Raw genomic sequence first — 24,998 nt, 5'->3', positions numbered from 1 at the left:
AATTAAATGTAATCAAATAAATAACGCGTTTTATTTATGGAAAAAAAGGAAATAGCCTTCAGAAGAAGCCTTTATGTTAAGGCCCCGCACGACAGGCTTCACTTTCCAGAATGTCATGTTCAACATTCTTTTTTAGCGTTGAATATATTTGTCCTTGTATCGGGTAAATCACATTTGTGGGAAATTTTCTCTTTTTGTTTTAATTTGACATTGAAGAAAAAGAGCGAGGATTTTGAAGACATTACTCGATGCAAAACGACCGGAATACGAGTAAAGACTTCAGAATTGTTGTTCATTTCATAAATAAGATACCAAAAAAACAGGCCGATCGGTGGATATATATTTAAAGGGGAAAATACAGTTGAAGCAAACACTGGGCTTGATGCCGAGTTTCCAAACACTGCCCCAGGAAAATCAACCATCAAGAATTGGTATGCTAAGTTTAGACGTGGTGAAATGATTATCGAAGACGGTGAACGCAGTGGACGCTCAAAGAGGTTGTTACCGACGAAAACATTTAAGAAATCCACAAAATGATGTTGAATGACCATAGATTGGAATCAACTGAACGTGTACATCATATCATTTACCAATATTTATGTATGAGAAAGCTCTCTGCAAAGTGGGTGTCCTGCGAGCTCACTTTTGACCAAAAACGACGAGTTGATGATTCGGAGCAGTGTTTGAAGATAATCAAGCGTAATAAACCCGAGTTTTGCGTCGATATGTGACAATGGATGAAATATTGCTCCATCATTTGACTCCGAAGTCCAGTTGACAGTCATCCGAGTGGACTGCACACGATGAACCCACTCCAAAGCGTGGGAAAACGCGCCAGTCAGCTGGCAAGGTTATTGCGTCTGTATTTTGGTATGCGCATGTAATAATTTTCAATGAGTACCTTGAGAAAAGAAGGACCATCCACAGCAACTATTACATAGCGTTATTGGACCGTGTGAAACCAAAAAACTGCCGCATTTGGAGAAAAAGGAAGTGCTGCTTCAGTAAGATAATACACCGTGTCACAAGTCACTGAAAACGATGTCAAAAATCCATGAAGTGGGTTTCGAATTGCTTCCTCATCCACCATATTCTCCAGATCTGGCCCCCAGCGGCTATTTCCCGTTCTCAGATATCAAAAGAATGCTCGCTGAGAGGGAATTTTCGTCGAATAAATCGAAATCGAGGTGATCGACGAAACTGAGGCCTATATATATATATATATATATATATATATATATATATATATATATATATATACATGAAAAACTATTTTAATGCAATATTAATATGCATATGTGACATCAAACACAAATAGACACTAATAACGAATTACTAACGTTGTGTAAGCAGGAAACCGAAAAGTAGGACACGGTACCTGCGGAGATCCGAGATGCATAATACCGACGAAATACCCAAGGTATTACGCGTTGAAAATATATCGGAACTGATAGAAGACGAAAAAAAAACAAGAACCAAAACATTCATAGTACAGTTAATTTCGGAGAAGATTTCGATATCAGACAGGAACCAAATTCCAAAACTTGAACGACCTTGTGCAATATATCGTAAGACAACGTCGAGTTTTCGAACTGAATCATCGGCAGAAGAAATTCTAAAGGTGTATTTGACCTCATTATTATTTTGTTATACGGACGACGTGTGGCCAATTTATGATTTTCTGCTTGTTTTGTGTTTTTTCTTTCTTTCGTTGTCGTCAGATGGGAACTTGGAAGTTTCGTATGAATGGGAATGGATATTCAAGGTCGCCAAACTCATCGGTTATTAAAGTTACAAACGGACGAATTGTTTAAAAAACCTTCTTTAATATTCTCGCCTCATACTACGTTACCAGACGTACTTCGTTTCTTCGGTTTTCGTTTGATGTTAGAACGCAGACATATTAATTTGTATGGGTAAAACATTTTGCCAAAATCTTTATAATCTCACTCATTACGAGTTGAACATACATATTTTTCATTATTTTATGAATAAGTACGGGCTTGTAAATTAATTTTAAGGGATATAATTATAACCAACTTGATATATTTGTAACCAACTTCATGTCGAAGTCTCGCTGACTTCATTGAAGCTTCACATTTTAATATGTGTCACCTCGTGGAAATGGGAACAAAAATAATTTTCAGTGCTTTGAAAAGATCTGAATATGTACAGAGTAAATCGCATATGCTTTGCAAAAAAACATTAAAGACCAGGACTTGAAGGCATTACTGGATAATAATCCATGTAAAACATAAGAATGTAACACAAGAAACTTTTCAGTCGTTTGAAGAACATGGGAATTACACACCATGCCATATGGATTGAAGCCAAGAGATATTGAAACGGCAAACTCGATTTTTTGCGTTGTATTGTTACTGACGATGAAAAATGAATAAATTACTAAAATACAAAGCGAAAAAATCATGGGAACCATCTGGTCATACATCAGCATCAACTGTAAAGCCGAATATCCATGGCTCCCAGCTCTGTATTTGGCGGGATAAGCTTGGCGTATCATATTATCAGCAACTAAAACCTAATGAAACCTTCAATTAAAAAATCACTGTCGATTACAATTGTTGCATTTGAGCTGAGCGCTGTACGAAAAATGGTTGGAATACAAGACACAACAATGCTATTCGTCAGAATAACGACGCTCGATCATATGTTACAAAACCAGTGATAACACACTTGAAGATATTAAAATAGGAAGTGTTACTCTTCCTGCCGTATTCTCCAGATCTTGGTTCTTCTGATTACTACTTGTTCCGACATTTAAGGGCTGATCTGTCTGAGCAGCGCTAGACTCCTTCTGAAGATAAGAAAAATGGCTCTATTCGTTGATACCCTTAAAAGATTCATATAACTATAACTTGTAAATTTATATTAGGCATAAAATTTGAAATATCTCCGATAGAATAAATATTATAATATACGTTGTAAAACAAATTGGTTAAAAGAAGCAGACGTAAAAATAGGATATATAAAATAAAACAATTTTATTTTTCGCCGGCTTGGTCGCGCGTGGTAAAGGCGACGGGGCGGTCTTCCTACTGTTGCGATAGCCGCGGGTGCGAATCTTACTGGGGCATGGTGGTAATTTATGTTTGTGATTGTTTAAATTTTGTGAATGTTCTAGGTAAGAGTGTAAAATCCGACAAGAAAAATGATCCCAGTCACGCCAGTAACCAGGCTGGGTAAGACTGGATTTCTTCTGGGATGATTTCTAAAGTTAGTCACTCGCCAGTCGGTAGGCTTAATGCTGAGGACCGTGGTTCGGAGCCCACATTAAACTTTAGGCCCAGTCCAGATAAACTACTAGTTAGTAAAAGGAGACTTTAAAAAAAAATATATATATATATATATATATATATATATATATATATATATATATATATATATATATATATATATATATATATATATATATGTTTGTGATTGTTTAAATTTGGTGAATGTTCTAGGTACGAGTGTAAAATCCGACAAGGAAAATGATCCCAGTCACACCAGTAACCAGGCTGGGTAAGACCGGATGTCTTCTGGGATGATTTCTAAAGTTAGTCACTCGCCAGTCGGTAGGCTTAATGCTGAGGACCGTGGTTCGGAGCCCACATTAAACTTTAGGCCCAGTCCAGATAAACCTATAGTTAGTAAAAGGAGACTCTATATATATATATATATATATATATATATATATATATATATATATATATATATATATATATATATATATATATATATATATAATTGTAGTTAGTTGTTGCTATAAATCATCAGAGATAATATTAGATGTGGAAACGTATTTTAGATAATTTCTGGGTATCTACTTAGGATACAATTTATAAATAAAAAAAGCACTAAAATACGTGTATAAACGCCGAAATATTTCACTAATTTTTGTATCTATTAATATATTATTACTAGTTTTTACCGACCAGTTTACAATTTGTCTTAACAGTGCCGTAAATTATTGGCCTTTATTTACTCTTTATTAAAATAAAACTTAGTAGCATTTTCAATGTTTTTACTGAATTTCATAGGTCCATATAGATAGATATACATTTAGAAAAAACAATTTTGAGCGACCTTTTCTATTTACGGATTAAACTTTTAGTATATTATAACTATGGTGAACAATTTAATACTTGAAATCTTTACCATAATTAAACTTTAAACCTTAAACTAACCATCACTGAAATCTTGTATTAAATCAGGGGCCACAAAAAAATAAAACAATTTAATTTAATTGTTTGACCAACATAACGCTTTTAATCAAAATGATTAACTTCGTTCTTAAAACAAAGCTGTCGTGCTTATATTTTAATTAGTAAAATAAGTATGATGAAGCAGATTTTTTCTGATTTTTGTTTTTAACGGGAAGCATTAGACGTCGGTCTTTGACCAGGAGCTCGAGGATATCCTTCTTCGTCGTTTTTTTTTTGTGTTTGTAATTCGCCCGAGTACAATTCACTTTGCGGACTTAAGCATCTAATATTTATGACACATTAGAAAATACGAATTACCTCTACCGACAAAAAGTATCACGGCCTAAACCCGACCACGGCTTCGGAATAAAATAGTTTCAACTTCAAGGCCATCGAGACACTCTGACGTCAATTGATTGTGACTGAGCGCTAACGGGTCGGCCAGTGATGCAACTAATGTCGAAAAAAAAAAATCGAAACGCTACACCTCCTAGTGAAACTGCTATTCTTTTAATTAATGTAAATGGTATACCAGCACTCGTTCAATGAATCATCCGCTGTGATCAAACATAATTAATTAAGGTTGAGGATATTTTTGGGTTTGTTTTGTTCAGAAATAGAAACACGGGCCTGGGAAAAATTTAATTTTAAAGAAACCGGTGAACTTTTGGTTCTTATTAAGACGACGTTTAGATTTTTTCGTGACGTAGAAGATTCGTAGAGTGATTTTTCGATAGCTTTTTTTATTATTTATTACGGATATTTAGTAAATTAACACTATTAAGCTATTTGTTTTTGTGCTAATTTTTCACTGTTTTTAATATGCATCGAGTTTAACTAATAATTTGACCGAACTAAATTAAATGGTTTTACTCTATTTTATCTTAAGACTAAGCCATTATTATCTAGGACCTCGACGACCTCAACATTGATGTTCTGGTGAAGCCTCTGTTCATATTTTTGGCTATAGCGCTTGATAACGTTTTCAGTAGTTATTACCTTCAGGTTATTATGTAGATTGTTGTTGCGAATGTATCAGGAGGAACTAAAATACCTCGCAGTATCTTGTTTTAAATCCTAGTACAATGTTTTATTTGCTTTTTTTTCTTTCTTCATGCCCACACAGGTTTGAAACCTAGAGCTTGAAGACTGGTTGGCTATGCAAAATCTTTTTATATGCTGATAGAGCTAAAGATTTACCCACTGACCAGTATATTTTTATGCTCCTGCTTCAGCTCTTCATATGTTTTGATACGTGGCTTTCACCTGAGTTTAACATGGCAAGATGTTTGACTGTATTACTTACAACAAATATGAATGCAATTAAAATAATGCCGAATTATAACTATAAAGGAAACTACTACACAACAAAGTGAAATAAATTAGTAATCAGAATAAATTAATACATGAGAATATATTTAACACATTATGCTTCAATAAAAGGCCATAAAGGAAGATATTAATTGATTTCAGGAAGTATGTCAAATTGTCCAGGTCTCTTAGACTAAGGTACGCCTCCAAAGTATCCCCAACTCCAAATCTGTATTAATTAGATTTTTATATTGAAGGAAATAATTCATAAATGTACACTTCAATATTGTTTTTAAGTAGTTTTTTTTGTCGCCCTCACACATATTATATATTATTTGGCAACTACGATCATAGTATACGAAAGGTGTACAGGTATACAAAGACAGGTGAATTTGAATAGCAAAATTCATGATCAGATATCATGTTATAGATTGAGGTGCTTGGGTAGGTTTTTCGAGGTTAACAAGTCTGAAATATAGTAAGGGTTCTCATTTGGTATATGATACACAGAGCGTGGAGAGCCACAATGAGGACATTAACGAAGGAGTCTCGTAAAAGGATTTGTATCTTAGTATAACAGGTCAATTGAAATATCCCCGGCCTGACACATAGATGGCACTACTAGAAATAAATCCATATGTTTTTTGGTTAGCCCTAACTCTCAAAAGTATATAAAGTGAGTGTATAAATTTTGAGTGTATAAAGATGTCGGATCATTAGTTTGTGAATTATAGCATTTTGAGTGAGGCAACTTTTGTTATTGTGAAAAAAATGGATAAAAAGGAATTTCCAGTGTTGCTAAATTATTGATTTTTGAAGGAAAAAATACACTTTAAGCAAAAACTTGGCTTGATGCCGAGTTTCCGGAGACTGCCCTAGGAAAATCAATCACCAAGGATTGGTATGCTAAGTTTAGGCGTGGTGAAATGAGCACCGAAGACGGTGAACGCAGTGGACGCTCAAAAGCGGTTGTTACCGACGAAAACATTAAAAAAATCCATAAAATGATTTTGAATGACCGTAAATTGAAATTTAATAAAATAACAGATACTCTAAAAATATCAACTGAACGTGTACATCGTATTTTTCACGAATATTTGGGTATGAGAAAGCTTTGGACAACATGGGTGCCGCACGAGCTCACTTTTGACCAAAAACAGCGACGAGTGTTGATGATTCGGAGCAGTGTTTGAAGATGATCAAGCGTAATAAACCCGAGTTTTTGCGTCAATATGTGACATTGGATGAAACATTATTTTATTCCGAAGTCCTATCGACAGTAATACGAGTGGACTGTACACGATGAACCTACTCCAAATCGTGTGAAAACGCAAAAGTCGGCTGGAAAGATTATGGCGTCTGTATTTTGGGATGCGCATGTAATTATTTTCATTAGCTACCTTGAAAATGAAACGGCTATCAACAGCGACTATTACATAGCGTTATTGGACGGTTTGAAGGACGAAATCGTCGAAAAACGACCGCGTTTGAAGAAAAGTGCTGCTTCACCAAGATAATACACCTTGTCACAGGTCAGTGAAAATGATGCCAAAAATCCATGAATTGGGCTTCGAATTGCTTTCTCATCCACCGTTTTCTCCAGATTTGGCCTCCAGCGGCAATTTCCTATTCTCGGATCTCAAAAGAATGCTCACTGGGAAGAAATTTTCATCGAAGAGGTGATCGCCGAAACTGAGGCCTATTTTGAAGCAAAGAACAAATCGTACTACAAAAATGATATCGAAAAGTTGGAGGGTAGTTATAATCAGTGTATCTCTTGAAGGGGAAGAAACTAATGTTGCCAATAAAATGGGTTTTACTATGGTAGGCTGGGGACTTTTCAATTGACCTGTTATGTGGGTTAGTGCGTTAGAGTATTTTGGCAGGATCTGGCTGTGGTAAGGAGATTAGAGGAGAAGAAATACAGCAGAAGAACATACAGAAGAATACAAAAATACAGCGTTCGACTGAATATATCACTTTTGAAGGAAGTGAGTGATGTGTTATATATGCAAAATACCAATTATTTCTTAAGAATATATAACATCCATATTACATTATTACAAACCTCAATTATTTCCCAGAATACTTCCACACATTATGCTGATCTGAATCAGGTTGTTGTACAATAACCTCTTATGTTATCGTGTGATTTTCCATTTCTCTTTTTACACGATGAATTCTTTAAATCGTTGCGGATAGATAAACTGTTCAATGAATAATTCCCGCTAAAAATTGTAATTCATATGTATATACTATGCATGTACGGTCGGTTAGTCATATTTAAACCGCAGAACATTCAATACTCATATAGGGTATAATTTTACGTTATCATTCCTTTTAATTAGGAAAATATTTTATTCAATTATATGCATGAATTCAATGTGTTCGGAATGAAATGTTTGCGGATATTAGCAGGTGATTCTATCTTCCATTTACTCAGAAATTTATAGGCGTGAAGACCTAACACATTTATTGTACACAAATATTTCCAACGATGTCGGAATGATGGAGTGTCGAACGATAACCGCAAAATCCGTCCGGTCCGAAACGACATTTTTAGAAGATTAATCGCCTCTAGATTCTAGATAGTGGCTTGTTATATTTATTAACTGATTGCTGTGTCGTGCGCGATCAATAAGAAGCCCAGGAAATAATATTTTATTTACCGGTTAGCGACTGAACGCGGTTTTTAAAGTGGCGCCCGAAAACCGCACTCTAAACGCGTGAATACGTCGATATCGCTCTCGATTTGTTATGCGACAGGCATTTGTCCATGTGTCCTGTCTTCAAAAGGTTCCTCGCCGGTCACAGTTACGACACCCATGTTAGCACGTAGAAACTAATGCACGCCACTGCACATCTCGTGCTACCAGTCACGTGTTTGCGACGATTTTCGTTCGTTTTCTGCGAGATGAACTGCAGAAAAAAATCGGCTCCTACTCAAATCTGAGTAGGTCATGAAACTTTATAGCCGCTTGCGACTGTTTTATTTGTTAAATATTTAACAGCCTTCTATGTTGTAGAAAAATGTGTGTATTTCTTACAGATACATGTTTATGGCAGTTTTGTCTAGTTAGTGTATTGGCGAATTGTGTAAGCGGTTAGACACATTCCTCGTAATCGTAAGAACGATTGATCTAGACTATTCAGGTCAATATTTTTTTAAAGAAATATTGTTTTAAAAATTATTTTTTATTTATTTATTATTAAAATGGGTCTCCGAGACAAACGTTAATTTACTGCTAATTATTACTAAAATTTACACCCTATAGTCGATTCATCAACAATCTATAATTTCGATCTCACACCTTATACCTCTTCACTGTCGCACTATCACACAAGTTCTCAGAGTTTAGTTTTTTTCAGTCTGCGCGCATAGTGTCGTCCATGTAGTAGTTGATGCGTCTGGTGCAACCAGGCTTCTTATTTTCCAGTGAACTTTTGATTTTTTCTATAACTCTAGGAATTTTCAGGTCGTGATGCAAATCTTCATTGTGTACATACCAAGGTGCGTCCATTGCGTTACGCAATTACTTGTTCTGGAATATTTGAATTTTCTTTACATTGCTATCCTCGGTACAGCCCCACTGCTCTTTACCTTACAGTGATATTGGTTTGAACACCTGTAGAGTAGTATCTTATTGTGAATTGGTATTTTGGATTTTCTTCCTTGGAGCCTTTATATCTAATTATATTTTATTTTGAGTTCCGCTTATTTCTTTTTGACATGCTAGTTCCATTTTAATTTAACATCTAGTGTCATACCTAACATTTAGTACTATTTACATATGATACTATAGCACTATTCGATTTCTATACTGGTGGACTATTTAGTTTCTTATTGGTGAAATTAATAGAAACATATTTTAGCTCATTTAATTTTATTCCCTGCTGTTTTGCCTAATATATTAATTTATGGCTAGCAACCCATAGTCTATTTATGGATACTTCTTGATTTTTACCCACACATTGCTGCATCATCCTCAAATACAGCTATCGTATGACCCTGGGGTTTTGATATATTATTTAGAGTCAAACAAAAAGAAGCTTACTCTACAATAAAAGAAGCTAAAGCTGATGTACCATAAGGAAGTGTACTGGTGCCAATGCCTTTAGCCAAGCCTTTATCTACTCTACAGTTGTGATATGCCACAAATGGAGAATATTACGATGGCTACATTTACTCATGATACTGCGATTATAGCTGTCGGATATAATAGTGAAGAAGCCTCACGAAAAGTACAACAGGCAAGTGACAATATAAATAATTGGACACAAATTGGAAAATAAAAATTAATGAAAGTAAATCTGTGCATGTGCAGTTCACCTACAGTCAGACCGTACAAGCACCAATAACATTAAATAATACTATCATTCCATAAGCAACAACGCTAAATATCTCGGAATAAATCTTGATGCAAAACTTCGCTGGAAGGAATATATAAAGAAGAAAAGAAAAGAACTGGAATTCATATATAGGAAAATTTACTGGCTAATTGGAAGAAAATCACAATTATCTGTACATAATAAATTTCTATTATATAAGCAAATGCTGAAACCTATATGGACATACGGAGTTCAATTATGGGGTTGTTCTGCAGATTAACATAAACAAAATACAAATTTTTCAGAACAAAGTCCTGAGAGGTATTGTGGGCACAGTCAAATACTATAGGACTGATTACCTACATCGAGATCTTCAGATACCCACAGTCAGTAAAGAACTCAAGAGAATTGCAAGGGGGCATGAGCAAAGACTCCATTCTCATGAGAATATTGAAATAGTGCAACTTTTGAATACCACCACAGCAGGACACAGATTCAGAAGAATCTTGTGTAGTATTGTGTAGTGAGGTGCATATAATAAAAAATTCCATCAGTGACATGCATAAACATTATTTCGCCAGAGACTGAGATAGTGCCGATTGGTCCTCCTAGTTATATACCTAGATTTAAGTTATCATACAATGTTATAACAATGTATTAATTAAACAACAAAAAAACTCTTTTACTTAACTTTTTTTCTTTTAAATACTTTTTGAAATAGTGGTTTAGATGTGTCATGGTTATTGTCTATTCTCTGTTTCTCCATGTACACTATCCATTTTTTCTGTGTCGGCTCGGTCTGCTTCCTTCGGTCGGTGTTTTCGGTCGGTCGTCGCTTTTCCACATCTTGTACTTAGAGAATTTTGGTTTCTAAATAGCTTTGTAAACTTCTATTTTAGATTGACTTGATACTTCGTTTTAACTAATGAATTTGGTATTTCTATTTTTTTTCCAGTTCCGGCATTCATTTCCATCTCCATTGCTTTCGATTTCTATACCCAGATCAAACATTACTGTTACAATAAGTATTTGATGGGATTTATCATATGTTATACAACGACGTGTAAAAGAGTTCTTCAATAAGTGATCTTCTGTACAAACTCATATATTAGTAGTTTCATTAAAGTTCTATGTGTTTATTAATCAGGTTTGATGGTAGTTAACACTTTTAATTACGAAATTCACTGACATCGCGCATATTTAATTATTTGACGAGTGCATTCGGGTGTACTGGAACCCTTTAAGAGTACTCTACACAAGTACTTCTAATCACACTCGTTATGGTATCCCCGCGGATATCGAATTAATGAATTGTGTTCACGGCACGTATCATATTAGTTTGAGGAATCTTTGAAGGATGGCTATGTTTAGGGATTGATCAGTCATCAGATCATCGAATTGACAGAGTTCGATACCATACGTCCACATGGGCCTAAGAATTGACTTATACAGCCAATGAGCCAATACATCTGCTTCAGTTTATGCTCAAGTGAGTGCATAATTAATAACGATATTAATAATAATAATGTGTAGATATTGTCTCATTCGTCTTGATTAACTATGTTTCCAACTACAAATCAATTTTGTTGAGATGAAGTTGGAGGTCCCTTGTGATAGGATCCTTGTGATAGGAGGTCCTTGTTCCTCCTATCAGTCGGCGTATCAGCTGCATACAGGAGATATAATAATGAGCTAAGAACACGGCCCTGTGGAACTCAGTCAACTTGAATATATTGGATGCAGTTCACTGTTTTAGTTACTCTGTTTCGGAATAAAATATCTATTTGTGATATATCACTTTAGTAGTTAAAGGTGCGGATGGGCAGAATATTTTTCAATTTAACTTAAAGTTCAACACCATATCAAAAGCTTGAAATCTCTCGAGAAATGCAACCGAGCAATACTTTTTATTGTTTAACTTGCTGAGTGTTTAATAAAAACCAATTAATTCCACTCAGGATATTTTATACACACACATACATAAAACAACACGTAAGGACAAGTATAATATGAAACACTCTGTTGAACAATTTTTTTATTAAATTATTTTTGAGGAAATAATTTTCCCAAATAATTTTGTTTGGAACAATGTAAGCATCGCCTCATCTGACATCTCAATGAACTTATTTGGACATGAGATCAGCCAGGATCTTGTTTAGTCACAACAAAAACCCATCGATGGCGTTACCGCGTCTAAACCAACAAAAAATAATGAACCCGTCATTATTATCGAACGATCAGAACGATCTTTACTAAATGTAAACAAATCTTAAATCGACGCTAATTGAATGAACAAACCGGCAATCGTTCGGTAAGGATGCGGCGACACAAAAGCCGCAAAAACCGTCCAACTGGACTAGTCCCGCTCCGCATCAGCGTCGAAGACATCAACGCTAAATTAGACAGGAAACCCCCCTCTACGAGCGCGTCACTTTTATTACATCCTTTTCTCTGCGCGACGTTCAGGATCTCTCTTCCTGAGTAATTAATTACTTAACCACGCTGAATTGTTTGATGTAAGATGATATCATGTCATTATCCCAAAACATCCTGCATGCAGATGCTCTTGACTCACGGCTACGTAAATTCTTACGTGCGTTATATCAAATCTAGGAATTTTTTAGAACGGTTCTTGGGTAAATATTGCTAAAATTGGCGATATGTTACGTAGGGAACGGTGATGTTTCAATATTATAATGTGGAAAACCAATTTCTTAAAATAAACATTAATTTTTGCCATTTTTTAAAAATTCCTAGCGATTAAAAAGCTTTATACAAAAACCAGACCAAGTAATTATTGAAGGTATTTTATAGAGATATCGTAGAATCTAAATTTGCTTTCAGTGTCAATTTTATACTACATTATATACTAATTTTTTTGAGAGGTCGTAGTTTAGGGGTCGATTATTTTCTATTTTTGATGCTACATGCTAATTCGTCTTTTGATTCAACATATTTAGCGGTCAATTTGTATTGATTTTCATCATTTGTTTCTATTTGCCACTTGAATATTTTTTAATATATTTTAGAGTCGTCTTTTGACCAACCACGTTTTGTCTGGATTGGACCTATGGTTTAACGTGGGTTCCGAACCACTGCCATGACTGGCCAGTGATCAACTTAGAGACTTTCCCAGAAGGCATCCACTTTAACTCTGGTTACTGACGTGACTGAGATGGTTGGTCCATTTTTCACTGTTGCCTATAAAGACAATTACAGTCACAAGCACAAAGTGCATTCATACTCCAGCAGGATTCGAACCTGCGACCGTCGCAATAGTAGGAGAACAGTCCTATCGCCTTAACTACTGTGCCACCAAGCCATCGCTACTTAAACTGATTTTGTAGCTGCATAATTTTAGAATATTTTTTACTTATATATTATTAACTTACTACCAAGTTATTTAGTCTGACAATATAATAATAAGTTTGCAATTAATCAATTAATTATCGAAAAATAAAGCAAAAAATATGCAGTTGTAGATAATGGAACAAAACTTAACACGAAAAAAGTCCAGTTAGTCCACAGGCAAGAATTTCCATTCTGATCTTATTATTACCAGTTATATTATTTTTATAATTACTTGGACGGTGAAACTATCATTAACCACATGACACACAAATGTATCATGTTATATTTTTAATTATTAATATTGCCTGATATTCTCTTTATTTGTTTAAATTTTTGTCAAATTAAAGTTATCTCGCGGCTCTTGAGACTGAGCTTTTAATAATGTGATTGCAATTAATTTATAGGCTAGATGACTGAAATAAAGAATTAAAAGATATTGATTTCTAGTAATAATTTGGTGTAGATAGAGAGATTACCAAATATATTTATTTGAAAATTAAAAGTGGATTTATTAAGATTTTACCGGAAATAAAAACACAAAATTTCAGTACCTTTCAGAAGAGCTACGAATCATTGATGTCACTTACTCTTTAATCAACCTAACCATCTATTGCCCATTCCAACTATTGAACTTTATAGCGCGCTTCGATATTATTTAGATTATCTATCTGTTTCACAATTAACAAAATGGGTTTGTACAACCAACGGAAAGAAATGATGGATGAAAAAATGTAACTGGGATTTATCAAGGCAAATAACCTATATTTGACCAGAGTCGAATCGTTGATAATAACTATATTCTGAGCTCGTAACTGAGATAACTATTCTAAAAAGAGAACCACAACTGTTAAGTGAATGAATATTCCAGACACATTAACCATGATATATTCTGATATTCTAAGAAATATATTAAGTAAAAATACTATGAGTATAACACACTAATGGCAAGAACAGTAAAAACTGCAGTGAAAAGTGAAAATTACTAAATGCAGGTAATAACTTCAATTACACAATCACCAGTTGGGATCATTGAGAATAGTATTATTGAAATCAGATGCCATATGTTTGTTAAAAAATATTGCTCCACTGGCAAACTTACTGAAAAATTTTATGATGATAACTTGAACATACAGATGCAAATGCAAATGTATCTCACAGGGTATCAAAATTTTCATATTTCATAGTTGAAGAGAATTATTAGGACACAATTCAAAACAAAAAAATCAGGCCCAATCTTAAATGTTATTAACAGTATTATTTATTCCAACACAAAAATCCGTATTGTATCAAATTACCTTGGAATATTTGGGTAAATAAATTGCACAAATTGTGATTTTGAAGTTCATTTTAATAACAGCCTAACAGACTTATAACCACGTGCAACTACAATACTTAGAATACAATTATTTTAGAAAATCTGTTCTTAGACATGCTTTAATATATGAAGTTTTCTTATGAATTCTTCAACTAGGTATCTATTTGATTTCTTTTATTTTACTTAACTTCAGTGACACTTCATTCATACGTTGTCTGTATATATTATTCAAAATCTTTGAAATTTCTGTTTACCATAACATACGGACCAAGCTGTAAAAACCTGATAAAATCACATCGTTCAATAAAATATATGTCACTTACTCTTAACCTGATATATATTAAACCATATTTTATGTAGGCCTCGATTCGCAATCTAGGGATGACGGGATTTGGCTGGCACTTGTTGAAGACTTGATTTTTTTTATTAATCTCTTAGAACTTCAACAATCTACCCGTGGGCAATAAGTATTATTGTATTTTTCGTTATATAATATAACCATCCTAACATGTAGAAGATCCCTTTAGTAAGTGATCTGCTGTACAACTTATAATCTAAGTCTTATTCTAGATACTATTCTAACTTATTTTAAAGTATATCCAAACTTATTCTAATGACCATTCTAACTTATTTTAGAAAGTGTTAAATCTCCCTCTATATGTCTAGTAATCAGTTCGTTAGTTTGCGTTTGAGCCTACGGACTTCACTGTGTTTGGCGAGTGCATTGGGATGCACTAATAGTCTTTCAGAGTACTTCGCACTAGCACTTCGGATTACACTCGTTATGGGTTCTAAGGGGATATCGCGTTGAATCAGTTTGTTGGGCACGTAATATGGGCGTCGACGATGACTCGCAACACTTTATTCTGGAACCTTTGGAGGACATCCATGTTAGATTTGCTAGTAGTACCCCACCGTTTAATACCATAGATCCAGATGGGCCTAAGTATTGACTTGTACAGCAAAACCGTGTTATCTAATGATAATTTCGGTTTACGTCCTCATCAGCCAATACATTTGGTTTAGTTTAAGCCCAAGCTGTTTGCGTTTTGTCACTATATGAAGACTTGAATTTAATTAATACCTCTTTTTCTATGTTGAAAATATATAAATAGCGAACAACAGTGAATTTTCAGTGAGTCCAGTTAGAAGCCCATTTTCTTCTCTCTAGTTGGCATCCGAATCTTGTAAAAATATAATGTATTGAATATAATTTTTACATTACTTGGTTACTGAAAAAAGAACAACATTTTTAGGGAGTCATATAAACAATGAAGAAAATAAATTATCCAAAGCCTCAAATTTTATCAATAATGTTATGTACCTCGATATTATGCTAATTACTCTTTAAACCTAATTAAAGGTACTTAAAATAGTAAATACTTACATCAGAAAAATATTATTGTCGTGAATAAATTACCGATGTGCGACATATATTAGCTGGTTCTCGCCTTACTTAAGATTTTTCTGCATTCGGACGAAAATACACAATTTGTTTAAGGTTTCTAGCGATGCATAATTACAGGCTGTCACATGATTGATATTATTATTAAAATAATGTATAAATAAGACTAATGCTCATACATACCGTATAGTGCAATCAAAAAACAAATGTTTTTTTCTTGTTGTACTTTAGAGTCCTTTTTACCAATTGGGGTTTATCTGGACAAATTTACGCAGACTTCGAACTAGTCTCCAACCTAAACACCATTCCAGAGAGCTCTTATCTAGTTTATACATTGTCAGATTCGGAGCGTGTTAACGAGCATTCAAAATATCATTATATGAAACGCCAATTTTTTTTTTTCAAAAGCGATTTTTTTTGTATAAATAACTTTAATTCCAGGTAAACTAAATATGTAGCATTGTCATAAATTAGTCTGTCAAAAATAGTTAACTACTCTATTAGGTTTGCAGCAATGCTTAATGGAAGAAAACTTAAGACTAAATAACTCAAATTGACTCTAACCTATTTCCCTTACGTTCTGATTTTTTTTCACCAGTTACGTTTTTTTTTATAATTACATGGACCGTGGGAAACTATGTCAGTATTATTATTGATTCATATATTGATTCACAGCAGGATTAAATAATAACCAGTTGGGTTAAGTGAGATTCAAAGATTAGCAAATTAAAGTCTTAATTTTAGTTAATAAATAAAAAAGTAATAATAGTTGCAACAAAACGAAATTGCAACCTTCAAACCGCATGTTTATAAATGACGATTTATTTTTATGCAACATGTCTCAATAAATGTTCCAAATCCGTTTATGTCATATTGCATGACGTACTTGACATTGAGTTGTTATGATTTTTTAAATTCCTTTGATGCAATACCAAGACGAAAAATACCCGAACATTACTAGTCCCCTTGGAATCGGTTTTCTATTGTTTACTTAGACTTGTACAACCGAAATGCTCATGACCTAAATATTATGCATCCACTTCAACAATAAAATCGTCATTGAAACCGTCATTTTTACGATCCTTAAGGGGATATACCCGAATTTTGACATCTATCATAATTAAATACTTATATTAGCCTTAGTAATATATTTTTTACTAAACTCTTTAGGAAAACGTATAAACAATGAAGATTATCAACAATATCCCCTTCAACAAACACCGAAAACTATTTCGATGGGAATCACTACTGATACTTTAAAACTACTCCTATCCTCTTAATGAAGTGAAATTTCAGTTGGCGTTGGACGGTCTGCATCTTTTTGTTTTGTTTTTTCTTCATAACCTAATTGTTATTCTTTTCGCGTTTGGGTAGTAAAATAGGAAGGATGAAGAATAAGTATTGGCCTTATACGATTAATCGTTTTTTATGTATATAAACGTCGCGCTTTATGAGAGATCCTCTGTTTGAGTGTTAGCCGATGTGACGGGCTGGTCGAGGAAACCAAGGTTGGAAATTTTTTCGCGTGATTCATTTGTTATCTAGGGAGAAAATTAATATGAAAACGTTGTTGTTTTTTAATTGCATGTCATCGTTTGGTTTCCAGGTCTACATATTAATTTAGTTTATTCACTGAATTTTTTAATAGGATAATTGTAATTTTGAATTTAATTAGGTCTATAAATTAATTTTAAAGAATTTACAACAGAATTTGCAGATTTGTGGGAATCCTCAATCGCTAGAAGAACATGAGTATGCTCTAAGAGTTTATATTTTTGCCGTATGAATTGAGGGTAATACTTTGAAAGGTGAATGGTTTTTAAGTCGTATTTTTATTGGGGATGAAAAGTGAATCTACTATAAGTACTACTCTATTTACAACCAACCTACTGACAAGACGTATAGAGAAAAAATATCATATGTGAAGTAAAACAAATAAATGAAAACTACAGATACAGTGTATGGTATCCGTGATGGAATTCTAGTAACAAGAAATTACCAAGAATATAAAGTGCTCAAATATACATAACAGTACATGAGAAAATAACTTTGATAAATTGGTGGTATATTGTGGCCAAAAGTGTTTATAGATAATAATATAATAATATATTAGATAATTATATAATACAGAAGATAATAATATTATATATTATGGCCTATTTTTTCTATAAATAACAATGTAATAATTTTAATTAGTAAAATAATTTATTGTGGCCGATATTTTCTATAGATAAAGGACAGCTGTTTTTTATATTTCAAGACGTGACATTAACAATATTTTTTTATCAAAATGAATTGATGAAAAAATTATTTAATTATTTTCGATGGAGTTTGAAATATTCCTGTAGGTTTTTTTTTGGATATCCATTAGGGATATGGATCCATTTTATTTAAGATCTGCCCAAGTCAGATATATTTAATGCAACAATTGGAATATGGTTTCTTTTTATACTTTTACTAATTAATTCAGTTTATCGTTATCGTGACTATTCTATTTTCATGTTAATATATTGAGTCACTTGCAAAGTAATCATGAATGAATACGCTGACAGTGTTTTTACAGATTTTTTTCCGTTTGCTGAAAATACTTGCAAATCGTTAATACCTCTATAAAACTCCAACATTTTGTTTTATTAGGTTTGAGTTTCCATCCAGTAGAGCTTACCCCTGAAAACCCAGGCCACCCATCCAATGCGTCCAATAAGTCACCTTTATTACAACCTATATATATTATAAGACCTTAACTCAATATGTATTTTCTATAAAAGTTCCTGCGACTTTGTTCGCTTCAACCTTATAATTTCCTGTGTATTGTCCAGCAGCTGTATCTTTTACAAGTTGCTGTGATTTATTTTCTAGTGAATTATTTCATATTTTGATGATTTAAATATTTCCAAAAATTGTGTGCAAATCATAAATCCATTATACATTGATTTCTGTACTTCGGATATATAGAATGTACTATTAGATAATTATAACAGAATGCGCTACTATTCTGAGATCTTTCAATCCTCTTATATACCCTAAAAATAATTCTCTTTTAAATATAATTATAAACAGGAAAAATCAGTAACGCTTAATATTTGCGGACAATTCCTTTAATAAACCATTCTATGTTTATACTCATAGATTCATTTAGATCGAGAAATAAACCAAACAGCTGATATCAGAGATGTGTCATTATTGTGGACAATCAATGTAATGGCACACACACTCACAAAATAATTGGCCATTAAAAACAAATGGACCGACAATAGAACTGGGAATTTTCGATGAACAATCATTGCCCGGTTCATCGAAAAACTTTGGCGAGGTAAAAAGTACGAGACCCATAACGGAATCGGTTTGATGGCGTGTTGCTAATTTTAGGTTGGTACGTTTAACGAACCAGGACCTTATGACATAACTGAAGCAGAAAAAAATGTGTCACAATGGCACCGGCGTCATCAGCTTATTTTTTCCTATTCAATTACCAACTTCGCGGGAAAGGGTAATTTCGGAACAGCAGCATGATTCACCTAATCTCTCTTCTGGTCAATAGTCATCGCTAATGACTTCGTTATAGAGGAAACAATAAGGATAGTCGTATCACGATCTTTTGCGGTTGTACGTAACGATTTAGCTGCAAAAAAAATTAACGCTGGTTTTACCCGGGATGAATTTCAATTTTTAGCAATCTAATCTTTGGGACAGTTTCCCTTTTAAAACATTCACCAACGCACCCAAAACGCCTGGATGACGTCAGGATGATCGCCGTGCGATCTTTCACTTCATTCTAATGCAACGTTATGAAATTCTTAGTTAACCTCAAGATAGTATCTCTCGTATTCATTAGTCGAAACAAAAAACAGTAAAGAGAAACAAATAAGAAGCATTTTGCATTATTTACCGCGAACTCGTAAATCAATCCTGATCTCAATTTTAGAGATCTGGGTTTCTCTTGAATTTTCATTTTTCAAAATTAGTTTGTAGTTGTAAATTTTGCAGAGGTTCGAGCTTGGAAAAATTAAATGAAATAAACCAAATATTGATTTTAAAAATGCAGAATCGATGGTGTTTTTCATGCCTCGGAAACTAGAAGATATGAAGACTACACTGTCAGAAAAGATTGTCACTTTAACGAAGAGGCGTATCTTCCAGCGTAGAATAAATGCAACTGTACAATATATTACAGAAAGAAATCAAAAATAATTATATATCTAAAAAAAAAAAATTTTTGTCGAATGAAGAGGTGATACCGAAACTGAAGCCTATTTTCAAACAAAGGACAAATCGTACTACAAAAATCGTATCGCAAAGTTGGAAGGTCTCTATAATCAGTGTATCTATGTTGAATAAAAAAATTGCCTAAAAATGTGTTTTGCTAGAGTAGGTCGGAAACCATTGACCTGCCACATATCAATATTAGATAGATATTAGTTATTATATAGAGATAGAGACTTAGATATTAATTTATCGCTATTATTCCGCTATACTTGCTTATGTGACGATCAAAACAGTAGTATCAAAATTAAAATAAAATAAAAATAAAATTAGATTATCTAAACTATAGTTAAGAGTATCCTGCACATTATCATTTCATTTCCTGCACGTTGTCCAATAACTGTATTGCTTCCACTTTGCTGTGATCAAAAGTTAAATCGAAATTTGTATAACTTAGCAGTATTAGATTACCAGTCCGTTTGATGATTTAGTGAAGCTGCATATTTTAACTAAAGTTCAAAGAGATTTAGTAATGAACTGGCAGACCAATCTCTTTGATATTAGGTGGAGTTAAGAGTATCTTCCGACTAACCAGTAGAGTTATTTAATTTTGAATCTCATCTGCTTTGTATTTGGCCCAATGTGACTGCGTGGATGTTAAAATATAATATATGAAAGAAGGTAGATATGATATCACATGCTTATGACAGTCAATAAGTTTTACGTCATCAACCGAATATTTATTTATTTTAGTCATTTTTTTAAAAATATAGTTCACTAAACATAAGCAGTCATATTTTAATCTTATTAGTTATTTTTTAGATTGCCTACATTTTCGCAGCTCTTTTATGACCGATTTTTGCTACAACACATAATTGTGATTAAGTTTTTTTTGAGCAGAAATACTTATATTGAGACTTCGAACTGAGTAACTAATATTCTGTTTTTCGACACATGTACAGAAACGATAATTATGGCATGCTTGACCGATTCAATTTTTGTTATTATGTTTTATGTTTGTATATATTTTAATTAATATAAATTTTGTTTTTTCAGACTACCTCCAGAGGTTCATATATCCAGTAGTTAAGGTAAGTTTTTAAAAGAATATGATTAGGAAGACAAATTTCTGGTATATATAAGTTTTATATATAAGTGTACAGAAATGAAAACACATACTTTTTATTTAAATTATATCAATTCAAGAAGAAAGAGCGGTTGAGTCGGGATCAAACGAAATTGCCCATTGTTCCATTAGGAGTAATTTAATCGAAATATGTCGTATAATGATTCGTATAATGACTAAGCCATTTTATTATATGTACAATCGGATGCTTCTGACTAATACTCGAAATAAGATTTATGTTATTAATTACAATTAGATTAACATGTCCAACATTAACTCTATTCTAATGTAAACAAAGCTTCTGCCTAGTTGGCTCTCCATGAAGCTGCGAAATTGAAAAATAGTGTTAAAAAGGAACAGCTTGGATTTTGAGCCAAACCTTAACCAAGTTGAAGTAAACTGCACTTTTATGAGAAGAATCTCAGTCTTCTTGACTAGAGCCTTCGGAAAGTGTGGCCTCGATGTCTAATATTCAAGGCCTTCAAGTTTCGCTTTTACAGTAACCTTGTAAACCTCATAGAGATTTTTAATAAGTAAATCCTTATTACCCGGTTGGTCACAGATTTACTTTTAAGAATTCTGGCCTTCAACCTGATACAAGAACTCCAAGAACCATATAAATAAACATTACTGTAAAAACGACCAAAATCGTTTAGATCAAACACAGTCAGTATAGGTAAAACGAAACGAAAAAGCCACCACTATATATGAAAGCAGTAAAATTTTTCTAAAAATCTCAAAATAATATCGCTACTATTCTTGATCCACAAACCACAATAATAAAATGACTACCTCGAGCTTACGATTAACATATTGTACATTTACTAGTTTAAAACCATCTCAGTCAATACATCATTATATTCACAAAACAATAATTTATTTTCGTATACCCTTATATAATAATGCATTGTATTTTCCTTGACACTAGATCATTAGGGTGTCGTTGATAGTTTCATATTTTGGTTATTTAATCCAGGTCTACATTTATTAGCTAACTTAATTATTTCAAAGTATCACGATACACTGTTCTATATATTAGCAAAGTGCTGTCTAATTAAATCTTTGATTTTCTGAATTTCACATTCTTCGAGTTTTACTCTCAACAAATTCTAACTATATCTTAGCTATAAAACAAAGTTATTATGTGTATAATAGATGCCTAATTATTACCAGTTACTACAGTTTTTGCTACTATTCTTTATGGACAAACTTCATTAATGAGTTGACTACTTCTACTTGACTTGACTTGACTACATATGTTGATACCTATTCGATGTCGTTGAAAATGATGTGTTATAAATTTGGCAGCTAAATTTCCCACTATAAATAAAATTGATGCTTTATGGATTTTATAACTTTTAAAAATTTAACCTTACATTTTGCACTTACCCTTGTTCTTCTATATTTTAAAACCAATGTGTTTTAGACCACCAAGAATAACACAACAATTTAACTTTTATTAGTATAGAATTATTAATGTACCACAAAATCTAAATATTCTAGATTTTTTTGTTGTTTTGATCCGATTGACTCGAGAGAATCGACCGCCATTAGGAATAGAAGACATTATAGTTTCATATAGTTTATTCTTTTATATGATTTATTCTATGCAGGATAGTGCGCATACGCCAAATCCAGATATGTTGGGGAATAATGTATCCCCATTATACCTCTTTTCAACTAGAAAAAATGAGAGGGAAAGATACTGTGTGATTTTAAAAGTGAGTTAAATGTTATTTTGTATAGACTATATGTAGTTTTCGACAACAACCAGTGACACAGTAGTCGTACTATAAAACATATATATGAATGTAAATATATAAATTTTTGTTGACAATACCGCAATTAAAAGCACCAAATATACCGTTCGGTTTCCAACATATTTCAACTTCTTTTTGAGAGAGGAAATGCCGTCTTCGCGGAGGTGGTCGTCTAGTCCCTAAAATCGATGATAGATGACATGGATGACTATGAAACCCGAGTTTGTGAAAAAAATCTTCCTGAGAAAGTCCATAGGGTGCCAGTTCACGCCGATACCGTTCTTTTGTCGGGACCTTGGCGCCGCCAATTTCTTTCATGTGTAAAATATTGGTGAAATGGTCGCTCTTTATTTTCCTCTCGACTATCTGGCCAGCGCATTGATAGTCTGCGATCGTCGCCGAAGGATAGCGAAGGTAGGAACCTGCCGAAAGCCGATATCTCGAGATAATCGGTAAGAATTTATTGGTTAAACAATGGGATGTTGGTCAAATATCTCGTTTTTATTCTTTATTGTTTTAATTATAGTTTAATTAATTACCATAATTTTTTTAAATTATAATATTGAAAGTAGTTTGAGATTTTGACTAGTTCTATTAATAGTTACACTGTTTCTTGTTGTTTTCGCTTAATCTCTATTCTAATCATCTAATGATATATTGCGAGGAGACTATTGAAAGCAACAATTGAATATTTTGTTCGGTACTTACATTAGATATTCTTAAAACAATCTTAATTTACAAATCAATTTATTATTACTGTTTTGTTGTACTTGTGTTAATAGTGTTGGGATATCGTCCAAGTAAAGCAGATTCAGGAGTGGTTCCAAGACACTATCTTGGAGAAATCTAGCCGAAATGAGTGGATGTTGAGAATGCTCCTTCATGTGAGACTCTGTATTTTGACAGTGACCATAATTCCGCTGTAGCAATTTGCTCCTCCTGTATATTAGGCCCGAATACCACAATCTGTTAAGTATGTGGAACATCTAGGAATATTGCAGAGTTGTATTTTTTTCTTTAAATGTTTTAGTTGGGTGGATCTGTTCTGAAAATATTTAAACTATCAAAATGCATGTTGATTTTGGATAAATACTGATTATTTATTAAATTTTAATGCCTCTTCTTATAAAAGTAATTAAAAAAATGTACTTTATAAATATAATATGGAAAATACAATAATATTTTTAAACAATTTAATAATATTGAAAATAAAATCGTAGATGAAAGTATCTTATTATTTAAATGACAATTAATGTGTTTTAAATGGTGTCTCATTCGCTTTTCGTAGTTAAAAAATACTAATCTTGTCTTGCAAATAGTACTGACGCCATATTTGCTCTTACTATAATATTTCATAAGGGGTCTGACGTGAGAACGTATTTGAATATACATGATCATCTGTAAAGTTGCGATAAGCTTCTGTTATGCAATGATTTACTGTTGACACATCATCTGCAAAGAAGTAAAAATGTTTAAAACTGATAACTGAAAATAAATATATTGATCATTAAACATAAATGTGTGTATATTTGCAACAATATGGGCTTACTAACAATAGATATTCTACTAGATACTATTGTACGACAAGTAATTTGCATATACTAATCATTTACTATTCGTTGAATTTTTATTATAATTTCACTCATGTTTGAATAAATTCAAACCCTTTTTAATAACTTACTCTACGGCCACCGTCAAACTCGTTAATTATCATCGTCTGGGATGCGAATTGGTCTTAGACGGGTTTATATCGTATTAACTTTGACGGGGCCATCTACTATTTTTTATATAATGTTTTCATCAATGTTCAATAATTCTTTCAATCCATTGATAAGGCACGAAATATGCTTATTTTTGAGCCATATCCAGTTTTTTAAATGCTGTATAATATAATTCTGAGTAGCATTTAATGAAGCAATAAATTCTAAAGGTGTTTGGGTATAACGTTTCACTCAATAAGTGTCTGGTTTAATAAGTTTAATAAGATGAA

The 24,998-nt window shown here is 33.0% G+C and overlaps 1 long non-coding RNA gene across 1 annotated transcript in view; it reads left to right on the top strand.

Annotated features, from left to right (window-relative positions):
• Positions 1–24,998, top strand: part of LOC143195204 (uncharacterized) — a 68,787-nt gene that overhangs the window by 40,972 nt on the left and 2,817 nt on the right. The window contains exon 2 of the long non-coding RNA XR_013005494.1: positions 21,179–24,967. This is a non-coding gene — a long non-coding RNA (uncharacterized LOC143195204). The remainder of the gene's footprint in view (positions 1–21,178; positions 24,968–24,998) is intronic.

The sequence above is a fragment of the Rhynchophorus ferrugineus genome, unplaced genomic scaffold, assembly GCF_030347505.1.
Source record: "Rhynchophorus ferrugineus isolate W39M unplaced genomic scaffold, kcgeb_rfMv2 rfM4, whole genome shotgun sequence".
NCBI classification, from domain to species: Eukaryota; Metazoa; Arthropoda; class Insecta; order Coleoptera; family Curculionidae; genus Rhynchophorus; species Rhynchophorus ferrugineus.
The sequence above is the reverse complement of the archived record's forward strand: the minus strand, read 5'-3'. Positions and strand labels throughout refer to the sequence as shown.